This window comes from Capsicum annuum, chromosome 4 (assembly GCF_002878395.1).
Source record: "Capsicum annuum cultivar UCD-10X-F1 chromosome 4, UCD10Xv1.1, whole genome shotgun sequence".
Taxonomy (NCBI): Eukaryota; Viridiplantae; Streptophyta; class Magnoliopsida; order Solanales; family Solanaceae; genus Capsicum; species Capsicum annuum.
This window is the reverse complement of record NC_061114.1, coordinates 165991592-166013090: the sequence shown is the minus strand read 5'-3', so window position 1 is coordinate 166013090 and position 21499 is coordinate 165991592. Positions and strand designations below refer to the sequence as shown.

At 34.2% G+C, this 21499-nt stretch overlaps 1 long non-coding RNA gene across 4 annotated transcripts; it reads left to right on the top strand.

Annotated features, from left to right (window-relative positions):
- The first annotated feature begins 4885 nt into the window (after positions 1-4885).
- Positions 4886-15596, top strand: LOC107867758. Of its 4 annotated transcripts, none has more exons than XR_007054468.1 (4): positions 4900-5099; positions 5413-5659; positions 7706-7808; positions 11648-15548. It is a non-coding gene; the product is annotated as an uncharacterized LOC107867758 (long non-coding RNA). The 4 variants fall into 4 exon arrangements; XR_007054469.1 differs by having other exon boundaries at positions 4901-5099; positions 5484-5659; XR_001673303.2 differs by having other exon boundaries at positions 4886-5659; positions 7706-9126; positions 11648-15596.
- The last annotated feature ends 5903 nt before the right edge of the window (positions 15597-21499 follow it).

Below are 21499 nucleotides of genomic sequence, written 5' to 3'. Positions count from 1 at the left end.
TACTATATAGAAAGGTGAAGCAAGAGACGACCAAGGGCAGAATAGTCTTTTAATCCACACATTAAGGGGCAAAATGATGATTAATATATTATATTAAGCGGTGCTCAATTAATTGATCAGTTCTAGAAGCCTCCGTTTCTGTACCATTCTCTTCACCTGTTTCATACAAATATCATGATTCCAGAAGCCTCCATTAGTTCTCTTCATCTTCTCAGCAAGTTCTTCCAATTAAGGTAAGTTTTTTCTCTTAATTTCTTCTTTAATCTTTCTCCCTTTTGTTCTTGTGAAATTCCTAATTAAAAGTTCCCAAATACTTAAAGAATTCAAACACGATATAGTGATTAGAACTTGTGGGTTCGTTTTATTTCTAATTTGCTTGGCTGCAAGTCTCACAGGCATTAAACTTGTAATTCAAGAGCAGAATTTAGTACCCGGGATAGCTAACCGGGTGCTTTCTTTATTTGCTTATAAAGTGTTTGATGCTTTTAACTCTTCTGTTGATCGTTTTTGGAAAAAGAGCAAGTGTGTGGTGTGCGGGAATCCAGTGAAATTATCGTTGAGTCAGTATACGTCTAAGGTCGTAGGAAGAAAGCATTTTTTTTCAAATGTTGTTGTAGGGAAGGGGGATGGTAAGGTAGTGTTGATTCTTCGGGGCTCCTTGGGTGCTAATGCAATTAATATTGCCATCTTGCATTTGTATTATGAGATGTTAAATAAACAAAAAACTTGTTTTTTATATGGCAAACGGGAGTATTAGCATATGATAAGATGAAGAGCCTCGTGAAATTTTATCCCCGGTAATATATAACCCCGTGAGTGTTATTTTGTTTCAAACAATTGTGTATTTACTGTATGGTGAAATTAGCATTTCAGGCTTCTAAGTTTAGGAAAGGGGTGTCCTCTTTTCTCCGTTTTAATCTGATTTGATCCTAACTTGGTGAAGGTTCTTGCACTCGATGGATTTAGTATATGCAGCGACTGACCTTATTGTATCTATATCTGGAGCAATGATCTGCTCTGAGGTTTTAGCTGCTGGAAAACCTTGTATTCTGGTATGTTCACACATAGTTGGTGGTTGAGTATTGTATTAATATCTTAACCTAATCTTGTCGTCTTAAGTTTGGTGGTTGTTTAGAACTCCAAGTCCGTGGTAGTACTATCATATTCACGTAGTCTTTGACTTTTATTCGTTGTCATCTATTGTTTATTATGTTTAGAAAGTCGGACCTTGTTGTTTAATATAACAGTTAAATAATGCACCAAAAGTCCTATCATTCTTCTGTTAATCAGTAAGGTTATTAAAGTATCACTCTGCAGTTTTCCAACCATAGACAACACCAATAAGATCCAACTATCCAACATCGTTTTCTGACTTAAAAGGGCGGAGACCTCTAAACCTGAATGGCCTCATACATACATCACCATTTGAAGTAGATACAAGGGTAAGTTAGATTTAGTTGTAAAACAGTATCATGACACATTTTGAACCAAAGTTAAAATATGTTTTCATTCTCCTGTTCTACATCAGGTGCACATCATTAAGTTAAAACTGTTTCCATTCTCCTGTTCTACATCAGATGCACGAACATTTCCCTTTATTACTCTGGAAGGTCATCAACTGCTTCTATAAATATAATATGAACTGCACTTTTATTTTGGATATCACAATTTGAAGTCTATGCTTGCAGATCATGGATATTGTTGACTGCTTATTTGTAGCCATGTTTAATAGCCTGAATGAGAAAAACAAAAAGAAACTTGAAGCCATTGAAAGGCAATACCCTTCTTCTTCGGGGGTCCTAATGGCGCTATAGCTGGAGTTGGTGCCCAAAATTCTCAGGTATGTCACTGAACTCAAACACAACTTCTTGGAGTTCCTCTAATTTAGGTTAACCAACCTAAGCATCACATATCCTATCAATATCTGGTCTATGTTTGAGACTGAAGATTAATGTGTGTCAATGTATAGATCAGTGGATAAACTGGAAGAACTATAAGACGGAGTAATATTGATGTTTTATACTGTTTTCTTGGTTTTTATTTGGTGTAAAAAGTCGTTACCTACAAATAAATTTTTTGTGCATAAAGGATTAATGAAGCGACGTGCCAACAACTTGTCAAACAATCCCATAATTTTATCTGACCACAATCCTACTTCAAGTTGAAGTTGTTTTGACATTACCATCAGCGTAATAGGATGTTCGCGGTTTGGTCATTTGATCAATTTTGTTTTGATCAACTAGGTTTCATTTTAGGTTAGTATATTTTAGCTTATTAATCAATTTAACAAACTTTTATTGCTAATTCGTACTAATTAATTCTTTTATATTTTTAAACATCAAACTTCTTATATACTTGATTTATGATATCATTGCAATTCTCCTCCTATTAAAATGTTGAAAGGCTGCATTTTAAAGTGTCTGGATCAAAGTTTTTATCAAGTCTTGGGATACACTGATATGTTGATTCTGTAGAGGAAATACGTGCGGTAACACATGACGTTATAGCCTCTGCGGAGAAAACTAGCATCTCATCCATGAGAATGGCATTCTATGAAATTATTAAGAAACACCGAGTACGACCTGTTGGCTTTCTGCCATGTGCTATATTTGGGTGCAGTGTAGCTACTTGTACAGGCTTGCTTATGTATGGAGATGGAATAGAATGTGCTGCTGAATCTCTTCCAGCAGCTCCTTCAATTGCCAGTTTGGGTCGTGGAATTCAAAGTTTGCATCAAGCTTCTAAGGCAGAGAAACAAACAGAGAACTCCATGATCCAAAAGTCTATAGAGTCTCTTGTGTACAAATTTAAGAAGGTAAGTTTCTCATAAACTGTTCATTAGTTAATAAGTGAGCCCTAGATTTTTCATGCAAATAGATTTTAGGAAAGAGGTTGTGCAATTTATGATACCTGGGTTTTGTCTGTATCACTAGTTTTGTGCCAAGAAAATCCAATAAGATGTGATTGGAGTTTGGAGGATTTTTCACCATATTGATTATAGTTCTTTCATGTTTTTATCAATGGCTAGCCTAACAACTTTTACTCCGCAATCAAATTTAACAAATTCTGTATCAATTTTTGCAGTAACTTGCAGTGTCTAATATGCATTCTGAAATTTGACTCATTAGTTGTTGTTACTTAATGTGAAGTTCCTTTTTTCTTGTTCTAAATTCCATTTGTTCTAAATTTCATTTGCTGCATGTCTCTTACTAATACTTAAGCAAGTCGAATATTTTTGTACCAAGTTATTCTTTTGTATCCAATTATAAGGTTTTAAAATCTCTATGGAGTATTATGATCATTTTTCAATGTAAGGCCTCCGTTCAAGAGTACTTAGGATCCAAAAGAGTTGCAAAAAGTTATTGTGTCAAGTTTGTTGGAAACTTTGTGAACTTAGGATCCCTACTGTCATTTTTCAGTTATGATGAAGGGCATTGAATGAAGACTCAGACAAGAATCAAAGTGGGAAGAATGAAATAACTGTGGAGGAACAAATAATTGATTAGACCACTGGATTTATTAAAAACCCCAAAAAGCTGTTAAAGCCTAAAATGATGATCGAAGAAGCATTCATAAATAATAGGACATGAATTTATGAAAGACATCCCACACCTGGCTGTGATTGCATAAATCCTTTCAGCTTAGAGAAATTTGTCCCTTTAGTTTTTCCCACAATTAATTGGGTCCAACCTTTTATGTTTCGAGGGAAAGAAAAACTTCTGGAATGTTATAGTTTTTCAATGTTAATTATGAAGCCATAAGTTTTGAAGTTGCTGAAGTGGAGCCTTGCATAACTGTTAAAGTTGCTTTATGTGACCCGAAGGTCACAAGTCGAAGCCGTGGAAGCACCTCTTGTAGAAATGCAGGGTAAGACTGGATATAATAAACCATTGTGGTTCAGCTCTTCCCCGGGCCCTGTGCGTACTAGAGCTTTATTGCACGGGGCTGCCCTTTTTAAGCTCTAAAATTAGAGACAGATACCAGCTTTTCAGTAACTCATTTTTTTTATAAAAGGAGTTACCAGCTTCTCAGTAAGGTTGTGATTGTATATAACAATTTTCTCGCGTGAACATTCACGGTGTTCTTCCTTTTATGAGTTCTTTCTAAGGTTCATACTCTCAGTCTCAGATCATGGATCATGAGGATATATATTTTTAGGTCGATGGAAACACTAGAAATACACGATCCACTAAAGTAGTAGAAATACACTGCCACTGGTCGTTGTCGTTGTGTGGGATCATTTTAAATATTTTTACATCTTGGTGTCTCGCCTTGGATAACTTTGCAGTATTTTTATTTTCTGAGACACCAAATCAAACGACCTAAAGCGAGATCCTGATATCATCCACTGCTGAAGCCCATTCCAGGATTTGAATAGCCATCTCTGGAGAAATCTTGCCAATATGGTCTCAAAATTCTGGAAACATCAAGCTGCTTCCTCATGGCAGGAAAACTCATTCTAAAGCTGGTAAAGTGATTCTTGTTCGTTATCAAGGAAAACCATTTACCGTTTTAGTTATTATCAAAGGTTTATATCTTTATTGCGTAGGTTGAAGGACAACATGATTTTGGCTCATTGTAAGTATCTTAATACTTTACTTTTCCAGAAAAATATTGTTAAGATTATTATCATTTGATTGTCATCATTGTTTGGTAAAATTGCTGTCATGTGATCTGGAGATCACGGGTTCCATCAATTGACCCAATCAAATGAAATAGTCACTTGTTGTTATATTTTTATTTTATTTTACTATACGCGTTGGGCCAGTGCAACGCGCACAAGCATACCTATCTAGTCTACTAAATAGAAGAGAGAACTCTTGAACGACTAAGGGCAAAATAGTCAATTTATCTAACAAAAAATCTTCTTTTGCAACTGTTTATCTCTGTCCATATTATCATATTCTCAATCCTTCTTCTTCGTCTCTTCTGATCTCTTCTTTTCTTTCACCTAACAATTCTTAACGACGCTAAATTCAAACTGCGATTCACATATACCTGTACATTTAATTTTAAATTATGTATGTCGATTCAGTAGTAGTACAAAATTTTGGGGTGATAATTTTTAGAGCCAAAGGAAAGAATCATGGGTTTGGCAGGTTTGACAACTTTATCTAATTAGTATTGTTCTATCCTCTGATATTCAGGCAAGACTATTTAGAGAAGTGGGATCTGAAGTTGCAATTTCTGCACAAGTTGTGAATTCTCCTAATTTTTTACTATTATTTTTACAATTATTAGGAATCCCCTGCTTAAATTTGATTGCGTTCTCTTAGAATAGATTATTTACTCAATATTAGATTAGATTATAGTATCTTGTATTTTTCATCTGATCTTGTTGATTCATACCATTTTTTTCCTGGTTTTAGAAAGTTTTTTTCTTCTGATTTATTCTGAGAAACTATCTAACAGGTAGAGTGATGAGAAAAATGATACTATCTTGATTTTGATGAGATATTAAGCAAAAAAAGGTAAATTTGCAGACACATCTGTTCATAGCTCTAGAACCATTTGGCGCAAAATTTTCTACCCATTGTACACTATCCGTCTTTAGTGGTGGGGCCCTTTCTCGGATACTGCACATAACAGGAGCTTTGCTACACCAGACTATCCTTTTTATGACTCTCCATCTTTAGCTATTCCATCTTCAGAATTTCAGGTATGTTCTTTCAAATTTTCGTATAATTTTTTCCCCAGTTTTTATCAATTTTTATTTTACGACTCAATTCACAGTCTAATGTTGTTAACATTCTGTCTGTTCTCTCTCCCAATTTTATGACTAAAATTAATGGATAATGTCAAGCTTTATGTAAGAAGATATCAGATGCTTGTCCGAGTTCACATTTTTTTAAATTGAACTGTTTTTCTCATCAATAGGTATATCTGTAGTCTGTACCAATTGCGAAAAGTTAGCCAACATTGTAGTCTGAATACAGTCACTCTTACTCTAGCTCTACAATATCTCCTTCTCACTCCTTCTCTATATTAGTGCCTATGATATCGAGATTCCTTCCCGAAAAGATAGAAAATTATTAGGCTATAGTGATTTATACTCTTTCGACGGATATTGAAATTGCCAAGAGTGTTTTTGAAAGTATGTCATGTATATTACGAGAATAGAGCTGTCTTTTCTGAATCATTTTCTATCTCCTTGAAAATTATTTCAGAAGATGTCTTCCCTTGAAGGAATCTTATTATAAGGTTGCAGATTTCATACGCCTCTCGAAAAGTTTTGGTATTTCTGCGTCCTTAAAATGGTATTGACCTTTTAAGTGATAAACTCCTCATCTTTTGGGTCTGAACCATACCCTGTTCAACAATTTTCATAGACACACTAATAGAGTAATTGCTACAGCAGCACAAGATGTTACTATGATTTGAACAAAATTCATTTCTACACTTTATTTTGTGTCCAGTATGAATTGTTAGCTACTTAATTTTTGTTTCTTTTCTAGGCCTTCTCTATTTTATTCTTGATTGAACGGTTAAAACATACTTAAAGTATTTTTTTATTTTTTTTTAAGTTTTCTACATGAAATATCACCAATGTTTTGATAAATAGTAGGCGATAGTTTAGGTATTAGCCCTCTATATTTATCATTTGTAGGCATTACATCTAGATGGCCAGTGAGAAAACCTACTAGCATCATTCCTAACTAGGTATTTACATTAAAAGAAAAAAAAGAGCAAATGAAAGTACAATACAATTCCAAGACACTATTATGATGGATAAATGCAATTGTGCATTTAGGGTGTGAACAGTCAACATGATCACAAACCAAATATGTGGTCAGTAGCACCAAATATTGCAGCAGTAAACTGTAGTGTTTTCAAGTCATTCCCATCTAGAACCGAACCAAATCTATCAAGCCACTGAGTTGGACTACGATTTTGTGCCTCTTCTACCCAGTCAGATGTCATATCTATGCCATCAAGTTGGAGGAAATCTTCTTCGGTAGGTTTAGAAACCAAACACCGTGCTAGCTTCAGGTTATAAGTTATGTAAATCAGCTCTAGAAGTGTTTCCTTATCAATCTTATTGCGCTTCTCTGAGTGGATTTCTGAAATGTGCTCCAATTTCGCTCTAAAGTGAACGTACTGTGCACGTGGCTAAGTATTTTAATAGCGCCTCTGCGCAATGTATGAGCAACATCACCATATTGTTCCCACCAAATACCTGCAATGCATTTTTGTTGCATCAGTCTATTGAAAAATACTTGGGCTATGAAGAGAATTTGTGTGAAAAACATGATGTGTTGGAAGCAGTCACTTTGCTGACCACTTTAATCTATGAGATGCAAATGAGAGGATAAAAAATTACAACAAAACAGTTGAAAGTTCTTTATGACATGCTGGAGAATGTCCATGCAATTGATGCAGTCCACAGGAGATCCAAAGTTACAGATCATAGATGTAATTTCAACTTAATCAGTGTTTTAATCCTGTACCAAAGTCTTACTACGAGTTAATGTATCGAGTCATAAATATTGTTTTACAACTTATAAAGCAATACATTTTCCATATATTCCAAAAGTCCTACCGACTTGAATGCGTCCCCGAATGTTTCATCTGGCAGCAAGTTATATGTATGTATTCCAAGGCAGAATTTCCACGCAAATCTTTATCAACTTATGGTTTTACTTAACTTAGGGGTAGCAACCACAACATATACTGATAGCAACGGCTTCGTTCTTATTGTTGCAAGGTTTTAGAAGCCAAGGGTCTGCATCGTAGGTGGTGGGTTTGGAGGTCTTTATACAGCACTGAGGTTAGAATCACTCGTTTGGCCTGATGACAAGAAACCACAGGTAAGTTTTGTCTTTAAAGCTTGAATTCTGTTAGAGTTTCAGATGGGACTTGGCCCCCCTTATGTACAACGCTTTAGTAAATATTACTCGCTGAGTATCAGGTAAAGTTCTAATTTAGAACTTTTAAAAGAAGAAGAAGCACATATTAAATTTTTATTTCTGGAATGATGTGATATTTCATGAGATTGCCATTGCATAGCCTCCTCTGGACTTTGGTCATTCTTTTGTTTTAAAACTTTTCATGGCTCATCCCCAAATATGACTGGGTAAGATTACATTCAGTCTAGCTTGGGATCAAAACCACCATCTTCGTACCTTTGTTTTCGTTAGCCCCATACGACTCTATTCACAAATTGTTATAAACTGGTTTATGTTTATTTCCTTCATCTCTGCCTCAATATAGGAGTCTTTCTGAGCTCTTATCTTACCTAAAAGTCTGTTTCCCCAGAAGACTCATTTTGATTGTGATCTAATTATAGCTTATACTTGTGAGTTTGCTTAAAACTCTCTTTTTTTGGTAACAAATGTAAATATTACCATTAACAATGAAAACAATGCACCTAACCTCATGACCATCTTCTAGGAAGAGTATCATGAAAATTAGGCCTCCAACAACCTCACGTTACACAAGAATTTCCGAAGCAGGTTACTACATCTACTAGCCTTCTATGACATCCTCACTGTAGCTAGTCTAACAACAAACTCCTATTTAATTTGTGCAGTTACTATGTCTGTATTTACACTGATTCCTGAAAATATCTTCCTATTCTTGCCTGTCAAACATGATAATACAGCTCCAAAGGCCTGCTATCACCTCCTTATGAAACTGTTTCCACCTTCCCCTTTTAATTCCTTCTAGCACATGTTTTATATCTCCTGGTGGCCATTGCAGTCCCGCCCATTGAGCCAATGCATCTCTAAATGCAGATTGGTTGTTTGCTACCAGATGGCTTATGGTTCCTCTTAGCAGAGGCGAAGCCAGGATTTCAACTAAGGGGGTTCAATATTAGAAGAAAACCTAGCCGAAGGGGGTTCAACACCTACTATAGATACATAAAATAATTTTAACCATGTCTAAATGGTGTATTTTTCCATTGAAGGGGGTTCGGCTGAACCCCCTAACAAGGCCTGGCTCCGCCCCTGCCTCTTAGTCTCATGCAAATCATCTTGCTTATACATTTATACAAAACATTGCAGATTGCAATAGGTGTTTATTGGCTAGCAAATTCTGGAGCAGTGATCTTTTGTATCAGGGCAATGTTATCAGTGTTGAGTTGCTTCAGTAACTTCCTATTCCTCCTATTCCTGAAGAATTCTGGTATTGCTTCTGTGACATCCTGTCCTATTACCCCCAAGTAGCCTGTAAAAACCCACTACTAGAACCATCAGGGCTGGGCTCTTATTCTGTCAACTAGGTAGTAATGGCCCGTGCTAGTACGGGCCCAATGTTGGAACATTTTTCTTAGCTAAACGGCGTATATTTACATGTAGATATTATATGGTTGACAAGTGTTATATTGTTTACATCTATGACTACATTATTTATATCACATATCTACATGCTATACTATTTATATATCGGAAACTAGGCATTCATAGGGTCAGATTGCAGTTTCTTCTGAGCAAGTATCGATGCTTCCTTATCCTCCTCAGGCTCAGATACAATATTCCTATAGTGTTGGGAGTTCAACTCTTTTAAACCCCGCTTCAACAAATTCAATCTTCTTACCACTTGCCATATTTTATATCCCTCTAGCTGAACATTCCATATGGCCTGCACCTTTTCAGTGAATTTAGGATGTAGAGACCGAGCATTGCAATACTGAATAGTGCTCTTTGTCCTGTGAAACTGATTTTGCATGGTAAATTTAGCTGGGCAGTGATCACTTAGACCACCTTCTGGCAAGTAGAAAGCTCTACAAGAAGGCATGCTATTCAGCCAAATAAATATTCATATACATCCAATTTATTTACGAGTAAATTCTTCTATCACCACTTCTGTCATTCCAGGTATACTTCTGCCCGTGTTGAGCCACTTCAACCTTTTTTTTTTATAAGGTAAATAATTTTATTAACATTTAGGGGGAAACCCCGTATACATGTACTTGAAGAAGAGAGCATGCACCAAAATATGGTTCTGAACAAAAGAGGTCCAATCCTCTATACAAATTGGGACCTTGCAAGTACACCAAAATATGTTATTTGCGGATGATGTAGTGCTGATTGATGATACGCGGGGTGTGTGAATGAGAAATTGGAGGTTTGGAGGCAAACCCTGGAATCTAAGGGGTTCAGGTTGAGTAGGTCCAAGACGGAGTATTTGGAATGCAAGTTTAGTGACTCGAGTCAGGAGGACGGTGTGGTGGTGAGGTTGGATTCTCAGGATGTTTGTAAGAAAGATAGTTTTAAGTATCTGGGGTCTATGATTCAGGAAAATGGCGAGATTGATGAGGATGTCTCTAAACGTATTGGAGCAGGTTGGATGAAGTGGAGGCTCGCCTCGAGAGTGTTGTGTGATAAGAAGGTGCCCCTTAAGCTTAAAGGCAAATTCTACGGAGTGGCAGTCCGTCCAGCCATGCTGTATGGAGCGGAGTGTTGGCCAGTCAAAAACTCTCATATTCAAAGATTGAAGGTGGCGGAAATGAGAATGTTGCGTTGGATGTGTGGCCTTACTAGAGGGGATTAAGTTAGGAATGAGGTTATTCGGGAGAAGGTGGGAGTGGCCTCGGTGGAGGACAAAATGCGAGAAGGAAGGTTGAGATGGTTTGGACATGTGATGAGGAGGGGCATGGATGCCCCAGTTCGGAGGTGTGAGAGGCTAGCTTTGGATGGCTTCAGGAGGAGTAGAGGTAGGCCAAAGAAATATTGGAGGGAGGTGATTAGGCATGAAATGGAGCTGCTTCAGATTACTGAGGACATGACCCTAGACAGGAAGCTGTGGAGGGCGCGGATTAGGGTAGACGGCTAGTGTGAGTGTGTAGGTTGTGGCTAGGTGTTAGGAGAGTTTGGGTGTGGGGGGTGTATTAGGTCTGTGAGTGCATGTTACTATTACATGGGTATCCGTTTTCTGTTCCCCTATTCCGTATTGTTCGTATTCCTCTTATTTCCTATTTCTCTGATACTTAGGGTTATTATTTCTTATCTCATATCTCTGTTATGCTATACATCCTGTTTCATGTCTCATTACGACCTTGGTATATTATTCTCTATCTTGAGCCGAGGGTCTATCGGAAACAACCTCTCTACTTCCTCGGAGGTAGTGGTATGGACTGCGTACATTTTACCCTCCCCAGACCTCACTTTGTGGGAATATACTGGGTCTGTTGTTGTTGTTGTTGTTTTAGAAGCCTTATTGTTGAGTATGTTTAATGTATATACATGTTCAATCTCTTTTTTGTCCTATTATTCAAAATGTTTTTGTTTACAATGATAAGCAACAAGGTTCTTTGCTTATGAGCACATGTTAATTCCGATAAGATATTGATTCTAGCTAATCTAGAGTTTTGTTCTTATAGCTACAGATTTTCTTTAAAAAATTATTCTTTTTTAATTGATAGTGTGGTGCCGTTTGCTGAGCTGGGGGTTACACTTTTCTTTGATAAACCGCCGTCTCTTGTGTGCCCCTCGACTGAAAGTTGTTTGTTACACCATGACCTTCACATTACAGAATATGAAATTTGAGTTGAGAAAAGTCATGAAATTCATGAAAGTGAAAACTGTAGACAAAAGTGTAGTCTATTTTATTATTATATTTATATGAGTGTGTTTACGTGTAATAAATGTCACAAAAACCATAATATTTGTCTCTTTAAGATGATTGAATTTCTACTTTTCAATAGAGCGAGGGAGAATTGATGAACGAGAAAGAAGTCCTACTCACTACAAATGGATACACCACAAGATTGTCTCTAAAATTCATTTGGATTGTTTGAGCTTGAAGATGGTGAGAAGCCACAACTCACATGTCAATGGAAGGGAAGAAGACAATGTAGTTGGTTCATACATGCATTATTAATCCAGTTGAAGAACATGCCCGAAAGTGACTGCCTCTTGCCTATCTTTCTGTCGGCTCCCAGTTCTCTATATGTTTCAGGTATTTTTTACCGTATAGATTAGGCATGATTATTACTTGAGTAGTATTAAAGAATATAAATGATTGAATCTGCAAAACTTGGGGAGATCACAGATACAGATCACTTTGTGATTTTTCCCGAAAACTCATGATTAAATCAATAAAGACTAACTTGTGACTATCACATCTCCTCTTATTAACTTTACAATATATATACATCCTCTTTACCGATTGTATATGCGATATACTCTTTCCTTTTAATTGTCACTACTAGCAATTGCAATTCCTTTTTTAATTGTATTTTCAGATTCCTAAGTGAACTAGAGATTCATTTTTAGCTACAGGTTCCTTCAATAGACTGCTTTAGCAATATCACTATAAAATTGAATTACCGAAAGCAGCACATGAAGAGATCACTATTGCTGATTCTTTTTAAAAAAATGTTATCCAGACGTCTACTTCAGGTATTCTTATTACAAAAACAAAGTATAATTTGATACATGTATTCGACTTCCTACCAGATAATGTGAATAGTACCAAAACATTGAATTATAAGCTAAAATCAGCATGCTAGGTTAGAAAATTGATAGGAAATTAGATTGATCTGTCGTTTTGCATGTCTATGACATCCTTGGCGTCAAATCTCTTAGGTGCCAGTTAGCCCCAGTTGGCCCCTTTTTGCCACTATTAGATTTGTTTCTTTTGGTCATCGAGCAAGAGTAGTTCTGTAAGCTTCACAAATTTTCAGCAATGATGGTTGAAGTTTAGATTTAGTACCAACTTGGTTGAGTCAAGTAGCAACCAGATTTATCCTCCCCATCAATTTAAATTCAGATCAGAAATATAATAAGTTGTCAAATCTCTATCATATGTCAAGTTTAGGAGTCGTTCATTTTTTTCTCATGTTGGAGCCATCCATATCAAAAGGATCTTAGGGAGGCAAATAGAACTGGTTGAACTCGATGATAAGAATGATAGAGATTAGAAGATATAAGTTCAACCATTAAACACGAAACATCTGAAGTTGTAGTGTCACCTAATATGTAAGTACCTGTGTTACCTAATATGAGAGGAAACATAATTTATCTGTATATATAAATTTAGATCAATCAACTGATTTATAGGTAATATGGTTAATGTTTCAACGGCAATGACTTTGTATAGTTATTGTGGTTAGATTACTAACAATTAGATGGTTCATTGTGATTGGCAACAAGACTCATTTCCTTCTTGCTCTTGCTCTGAATATGACATACCTGTACTACAATGCTTCAGCTATAGGCTAAAAGAAGTCTGTTTTGAATATTATTCACAAACTTCTGTCTTTGAAGCCCAAGAAATGTTTAATTTTTATCTGAATACCATAGTAAAGAAAATAAAAGGTTCAAAGTTTCTTAGGCAGCATACTTAGCCTAACTACCCAACTGGATACACAGTGGGCAAAATAGAATCCATTAGATGTAGAAAAAGCGGATTAGTGTGTGTTTGGATCGACTTTTTTTGATAGACATATAAGCTAAAAGCTCAAAGCGAGAATTTGGTAGCAACCAACTTTTGGCTTGGTTCTTATTGTACTTTTTAAGTCTAAAATAAAGTACTTTTAAGTGAAGTGTTTAAAATCACATTACTTTAAATCACTTAAAAGTGCTTAAGTCCTTAAAAATAAATCAATCCAAACACCCTCTTAGTATGATTATCTCTTAATTTGTTAGATGATCGTACTAACTGATAACAAGTTAATCATATCCAACTTATTCCTATCATATATTTTCAATAGCATGAGAAAAGGTTATTTAAGAGATCAAATTGAGTTCAATTTTGGACATAGTGCCCTGAAGAAGGTCACTTTCACTCCCACTTTGCAATTCATACATTTACAATTTGTTTGTAAGAAGATACACTCATCAGGCAGCTTTTTTGTTTTGCCATTGTTCCTGAATTGGTGATATATAGACCCGAAATCTCATCAATGGAACTGATTCCAATCCTTCCATAAATCTCGATTCCATCCTATCAATATTTGTACAAAGTAGATGAAGTGTTTATATTTCACACATGCACAAAGCTGAAACTTTCTTACATTATCAGATTATGATTCAACATAGACGACTAAATATAGAATTCAGAGTATGAACCAAGCTATAACTTTCCTCCAAGACTTCAAGCTCGGCCATTACATAAAAATTCCTCCAAGAACAATGTTTATGGCTCTCAGATAATTCATGCAGACTGTATGCTTATAATCATAGAAAATGGGTAAAACGAATTGTAGGAAATTTGAGCTTAGTTGATTGATTAATTCTATTCTTGTTGCATGCTAAGTGTCTTTATTTGTACATCTATATGCTTATAATCATAAAAAATGGACAATGCAGATAGTAGGGACTCTAATAGCATAATTCGTGTATTTGGGAATAGTCGTGGGTTAATGAAAACAATTCTAGACATATGCAACAAAACATTGTTCAACACCGGGTGAACTTGTCCTTTGGATAATGTGTTCTATGATGATTCAGTTATTTGGGGTTTGATTGCACCAAGAAGGATTTTCGGGGATTTAAGAACTTATGGGATAGTCAATTGGTTCTTCTTATTTGGTGAGATAGCACCAGTACTTGTGTGGTTAGCAGCCAGGGGTTTCCCTAAACAATAATGAATCAAACTCATCACCATGCCAGTTTAATAGGAGCCACAGGGATGATGCCAACTGCCACAGTTGTGAACTACACAACCTGGATCATCGTAGGGTTCTTGTCGGGCTTTTTTGTTTATCGATATAGGCCAGATTGGTGGCAGCGTCATAACTAACATTCTTTCAGTTGCACTTGATGCTTTGGCATTTCTGGCAATTCTTATATATTTGTTCTTGGGCTTGGAGAAACATAATTGTTAATTGGTGGTGAAATGATCCATTCTTATGCTTCGTGTCTAATAGCTAGAGGGGTTTTTAAAGAGGATTGCCCTGTTGTTTATTAAATTGTGTTGTGTTGTGAAGAAGAAGAACCATAAATACTCCATAGAATTCCTCGATATTGCTTACCCGAATGTATCTTATTACTGTCTACTAAATGGGGAAAGTTATAACTGCAGCATTGTTTCATTTGACTTGGCCAGTGAGGTGTTTTGCAGAGGTTGGATTGCCAGACCATCCGTAAACTTTCTACAATTGGAGGCTAAAACTGATAATATTTGATCACTGTATTGCCCTCTTGATCATGGTTGACACATTTGTTTATGATTTAAGGGTAATGATCCAACCAGGGGTTTGGAACAAACTTCTTACCTTTAAATGCTGTGATATTTTAATGTCTTGAAATCTTAACACTGTCGTTTTTGCAACCACACTCTCTTGCCTGTTCTCGTGTGACATTAGGACCCAGAAGATGATGTCATCTTGCCCGGTGGAGAGACTGCACACATGGTGGTTGTTTAGTTCATTTACAAGGAGAGCTCAGTGCCAATCAAATGATGGGAATAGAGAGTTGGGACTTGCAGTTTGGCTGACATATTTATGGGAGGCCTGATAAAATAAGTACTTATAAAATAAATTGATCGTATATTCTTTATAAACGCTGAATAAACCCTATTCAATATGTTTTTCTTTCCCCCTTTTCAACCTTGTTGTTTACCAAAATTATAAATAGCTACAGGATGTTCTTCTTTTTTAATTAGATGGAACGGTGAGGCCCTAAAGAATATTTGAAATGTTTATTCAATTCATCATCTATTTTACTTTAAAAAAAAACATGATGTTCTAAGAATGAAAGGAGTGAAGCTCCATCTTCAATAGGAGGATGATATACACGGCTGAGTAAGCCTATTACACAAAATAATCGTGTTCTATTATTTGAACGACCACAAATACATTCTTTCTATATACTTAAAAAATAACATAGAAACATATGAACATTAGGCCTTAAACCATATGAATGGTTGGGCAGAAACTTTTGTTTTTGTAGTGTGGAATGTTTGATTCATTATCTGTTAGAATAGTTGTTGGGCACAGTTTTATGTATATATGCAACAAAGTTCTCATAATATGTGCTAGGCGGATGAAGTATTATGTTCTAAGAAAAAAGAACGTTGATTGTTGGTTGTTCATAAGTATGCCAACTAGGTAGAGATTACGAATTATTTTGAAACTTTTTGTTTAGCCTTCCCGTATCATAAGGGCCTTAGAGGTTTAAACATTATTACTCACAATATTTCAAAATTAATATACGGATATGTAATTAAAGATCAGACACACAAATGGGCTTACAAGGTTGGTTTGTACTTGAGAATAAGCTGTTTGCTAGGAAATCTCATGATGTTCCTATTAATAGTATGATGACATGGTACAAGGTAACATACGTATCTCATTCATTTTGTGTGTTTTCTCTTTTAAAAAATCTTTGTTGCCTCAATTATGATCTTATCCACATTGTCTATAGATTGTAAGTTTATATATATATATATAGATTGTAAGTTTATATATATATATAATTTATAATTATGATCAATTTAGTTTAACTTTAGATTACCAAAAGCCAAGGTCATTTGGTTGGTTAGGGTCTTCGTGTGTTTAGTTTGATTTGGAGTTTCTAAACGTTCAACAAGCTTAGGATATGTAAAAATAGTAATCCGAAAAGATAATTATATCGAATTAATTTGATTAGTTAGCCTTTTCCTCTTAAATATATCCATTAGTGATGGATTAGATTCTTGAACCTATTTATCAAAATTAGGAGACTAGGTGGATTCATTGTGATTTGTGACTCGGGTGACTAAAGTCTGAGAAAGGGGCTAGCACGGCTGAATGTTGAAAGCATAAGTCGTTATTGGCCAAGTTATTTGGCACAAAAAGATGGTTCTACTGGCCCTTGTGATCACCGTGGTCCATATAGTGATTCAAAATATAATTTCAACTGTGACTAATCTACACAAAGATGATTAGTTTCAACGTACTTTAAAAGGTTAATTTTACTTATTTAATCAAATCAATGGTCAAATTTTACTCATGATATACTTTTAACTTTTAAGGAGTTGTAACTCGTTATCTTACTTATTTACTCTGTTTTTTAGGAATGATGAGAACGAGTTAGTCTTATTCAAAGAATTCAGAGGCAGCCCATCATTTGTGAATTTCCAAACAATTAGAGTAGGAACTGCTCGTGGAAATGCTTATGAAGAGAGGTTGATGAACATACCATGCTAAGGCCATACAATTTCTGCTATAAAATTTGCCAACTTTGGTGAGACACATGTCAATAATTGTCTGTGTGTAAATGAGTTCGAAGTCAAAAGACCCACAATGTTTAGCCAAAAATTTCAAATTGAATGTCTTATTCTTGGATTTTCCTGATGGGACACATCGCTAAGACGCAAACGATTTCCTCCTACACTAAAGATGTACTTCAAACAGTTGTTTAGGTGTGGGCCTTATCACTTCAAATCATTTAAATATAAATGAGGCCCCATAATTCTTTTCCTTTCTTTCTAGGCACACCGTTTATCTTTGAAGGAATTGTTGCAACACTCCTTTTTTTCTAAGAAAAATAATAATTGGACGTTGTTGAATATATAAGGACATTGTTATTTTTATATATGCTTACTTTATATTTTTTAGAAATCATTCTCACTTCAAACAGAGTATATATACATATTTATATATATTTATTCATTTGAAGTGGCAATAATTTTTTAAAAATTAATTACATATATAAATAAGTACAATGTCCTTATAAAAAAATAGTCCAACAATAAAATTATTGTGTTCAAAGATGAACGATGTTCGTTAAAAAATAAAGACTTTAGGTGGACATTGTTTGTGTTCAAATAATTTGCAATAAAAGCCCACACGCAAATGGCCATTTGAGACGCGGTGTTAGTGGAGGTGCCACTTATGTCTTGGTGTTGTGTCCCATTTAGTAAATTCAACAATAAGGTGGTCAATTTGAAATTTTGGTTAAAAATTGTAGTCCTCTCAAATTCGGACATGCGTATATATTATTTTTAAAGTTTTAATATTTGATGACACAATATTTTCAACCGAAAAAATATGATGATTTTATATAAGCTTGATGATCACCGCATGTGTTACAATATGATGGAAGGAATTCAGAAATAGTCAAATAATTAAGAATGTAACACTTGTGATATTTAGTGAAATTCAGCAGTATGTGAATAATTCATTTAAATATTTGGGAATTATTTATCAGGTAAAGTTTCCTTTTTTGTTATGTCGGTTAAATAATATCTATTTTTAGGAACTTGAATTTTTTTGTTTGTTTTTTTAGATCTTAAGCATATTTTTAAAAATATTTGTGCAAATTTTAAAATGTTTATATTTAGTGGTAGTTTTTTTCCAAAATTAGTGTTGGTAGATTTATTTTTTTCCAGAATTAATGTTGATAGGTTTTCTTTTCCTTACTTAAAAAGAGTTTTTTTCCAGAATTAATGTTGATAGGTTTTCTTTTCCTTGCTTAAAAAGAGAGACCTAAACGATATGATAAGAGGAAAAGAGGAAAATATTGATATTTTTCTTCCTATATATTTAAAAAAAATCTAAAATACATATATATATATATATGGGTAGTTTTTTTTCAAGAATTAGTATTGTTAGATTTTGTTATTAAATTTTAACCAATGATTATTCAACTTCAAATTACCATTATGTTATAGACTAATGGAACATTTTCTTTTTGGCTTATGTATTCAATTTCTAATGCTATTTTAAGTTGTATATTATACTAAAAGATTATTGTTTTTAAATATACCTTTGTTGATAATCACTAAGCTACTTGGGGGTTTGGGCTGTAGGTCACAAAAGAATTTTAAAATGGGATGCAGGTGACACAAGTCTTAATAATTGAGTGGAGGTGACAATTACTTTATTATGGATTAAGAAAGTTGGAAAAATTTAAAAATAACCCACAAGTTTTTTAATTTATACTTTGATTCAAATGTTAGTTAATATAACAGGAAACAGAGGAAAAAAATGTGTTTCTCTCTCTTCTCATTCATTGTTGTTTTCTCTCTCTTCACGATTATTGTTGTTCATTGTTGTTGCTGCTTTATTCATCATCTTCTGCTTCATTCTCAACATCTTCTGCTTCATTATCTTCTTCATCTTGTTCTTATCGAACATTATTGTTGTTGTTGTTACCGCTATTGTTGTTGTTAGGTCAAATTTTGTTTCTTACATCACTTTCCACTTTGGCATTACTTCATAGGTGACTTTGGTAAGTAAAATTATGATTTTCATTCGAATTTGTCATCTGGTTACACAATTAGTGCTATTTTTTAAACAATGGATAGAACTCGATCATGAATCCAACATAAGTGCCCACAATTTAAATAAATCACTCATCTGGTGCATCAAATGAGTAATCTGTTGCAACAGAAGACTCATATGTTGTATTCATGTTTATGCTTTTATAGTGCCCGTAACATGAATCGAACAGATGGGTAATCAGTTGCAACAAAAGATTTATTTGTTGCAACAGACTAGTTATCTGTTACAACAAACTAGTTATCTATTGTATCAAACTGATTATCCATTGCATCAGACTGCTTATTTGTTGCAACATATGAGTAATTTGTTGCAACAGATGATTAATCTGTTTGGAACAATACAAATCAGCCTCTTCCACAAACTCAACAGATAATCAATATGTTTCAACTCTTTTTATTGCTACTGAATTCAAAATTATTCCTTACATCCAATCGTTGACATGTTTGTTGAGAAGATAATAGACAAAATAAAAATTAATACTCCCCCGTCTCAAATTACCCATCCCAAATTTTCTAATTTAATTTCTTATTTTATTTGTCTTTTTTTATTAATCAAGAAGAAACAAAAAAAAATTCATGTTTTACCCTTTGCATTAATTACTTTTTATTCAAATTAAAATGTAAACAATCATTTAATAGGAGTATTATGGTAAACTAGGCATGTTATTAATTATTTTTCTTAATCAATATGTCATCTCAATTTGGGACGGGTACTGTGAGACGGAGGGAGTATGAATTAAAATATCAAAGCGGTGCAACAGACTAGTTATCTGTTGAAATAGACTAGTTATCTGTTGCATCAGACTACTTATCTGTTGCAACATATGAGTAATCTGTTTGGAACAATACAAATCAGCCCCTGTCACAAACCCAATAGATAACTAATATATTTCAACTCTTTCTATTGCTACTAAATTCAAAATTATTCCTTATGTTCAATCGTCGACGTGTTTGTTGAGAAGATAATAAGCAGAATGAAAATTAAATACGAATTAAAATGTCAATGTTGATCAAACATAATTTTTTTTATTAAATAAAAATAAATAAAAATACATATGCATAGACTAAAAGAAAAAAATAATTTTGTTGTTGTTGTTGTTGTTGTTGTTTGTTGTTGTTGTTGCCGCCGTTGTTGTTGCTGCTGCTGCTGCTGCTGCCGCTAGTGTTGTTGTTCTTGTTGTTGTTGTTGTTGTTGTTGTTCTTGTTCTTGTTCTTGTTGCAAGAACCTCCTCAGCCTGCGGATCTCACGGAGCATCCTCTCTCAACTGCTTCCAGTTCTCATTGCAGGTCACGAACCTTCATCCAAAGTTCATTCACAGCGTCTTGCAGAAAAGCAACGTCCCACACTGGATCAGCCATATCTAGAACACATATGAATTGACAAAAAACATAAAAACAAAAGTAAAGAAAAAAATTCGAATGTAATACAATGTATACTATAAATTGGCAAGAAAAAAAGTTACCTGAGTTAGGAAAGAGAAAGTGGTGGAAGGTGTAATATGAAAGACAAGATGCAATAAAAAATCGAGTGCAGTTGAATGAAAGATTGAGTAGGGAGGGACCTATTTATAGAAGATTGAATTTGAATGAGTTACAAAAAAGCGCGACTATTCATCTCTATTTATTAATTACATTTTTTATTACTGTGAAAAGTTATGACTTAATTAAATTAAAAAATATTGTGATAAGTCATGACTTTTCATATTATTATTATTATTAATTAGTTCTTTCCGAGAATCATTTTTATTGAGTTGTGACAACAGATTCTATATCTGTTGCATCAGATAACTCATATGTGACAACAATTATATCATTTGTTGTAACAAATAGAAAACCTGTTGCATCAGATAATTTATTTGTTGTAACATATAATCTAACTGTTTACCTCCATTTATTAATTATATTTTTTATTACTGTGAAAAGTTATGACTTAATTAAATTAAGCAATATTGTGATAAGTCATGACTTTTCAGATTATTATTATTAATTAGTTCTTTCCAAGAACCGTTTTTATTGAGTTATGACGACAAATTCTATATTTGTTGCATCAAATAACTCATCTGTGACAACAGATATATCATCTGTTGCAACAAATAAAAAACTTGTTGCATTAGATAATCTATCTGTTGCAACATACAATCTATCTTTTTTTTTAAAAAAAATTATCATTATATCATTAATCCAAATTTGCTGACTTTTTATTATATAAATTAAAAACAAATTTTAAAATAAAAATGTTTCCTGTGAAAAGAAATAGTGCCTATTGAATATTAATGTTAATTATTCAAATTAAATAACCATTTTTTTACTATTATAAATTGTGTTTATTATTTATTTTCTTATT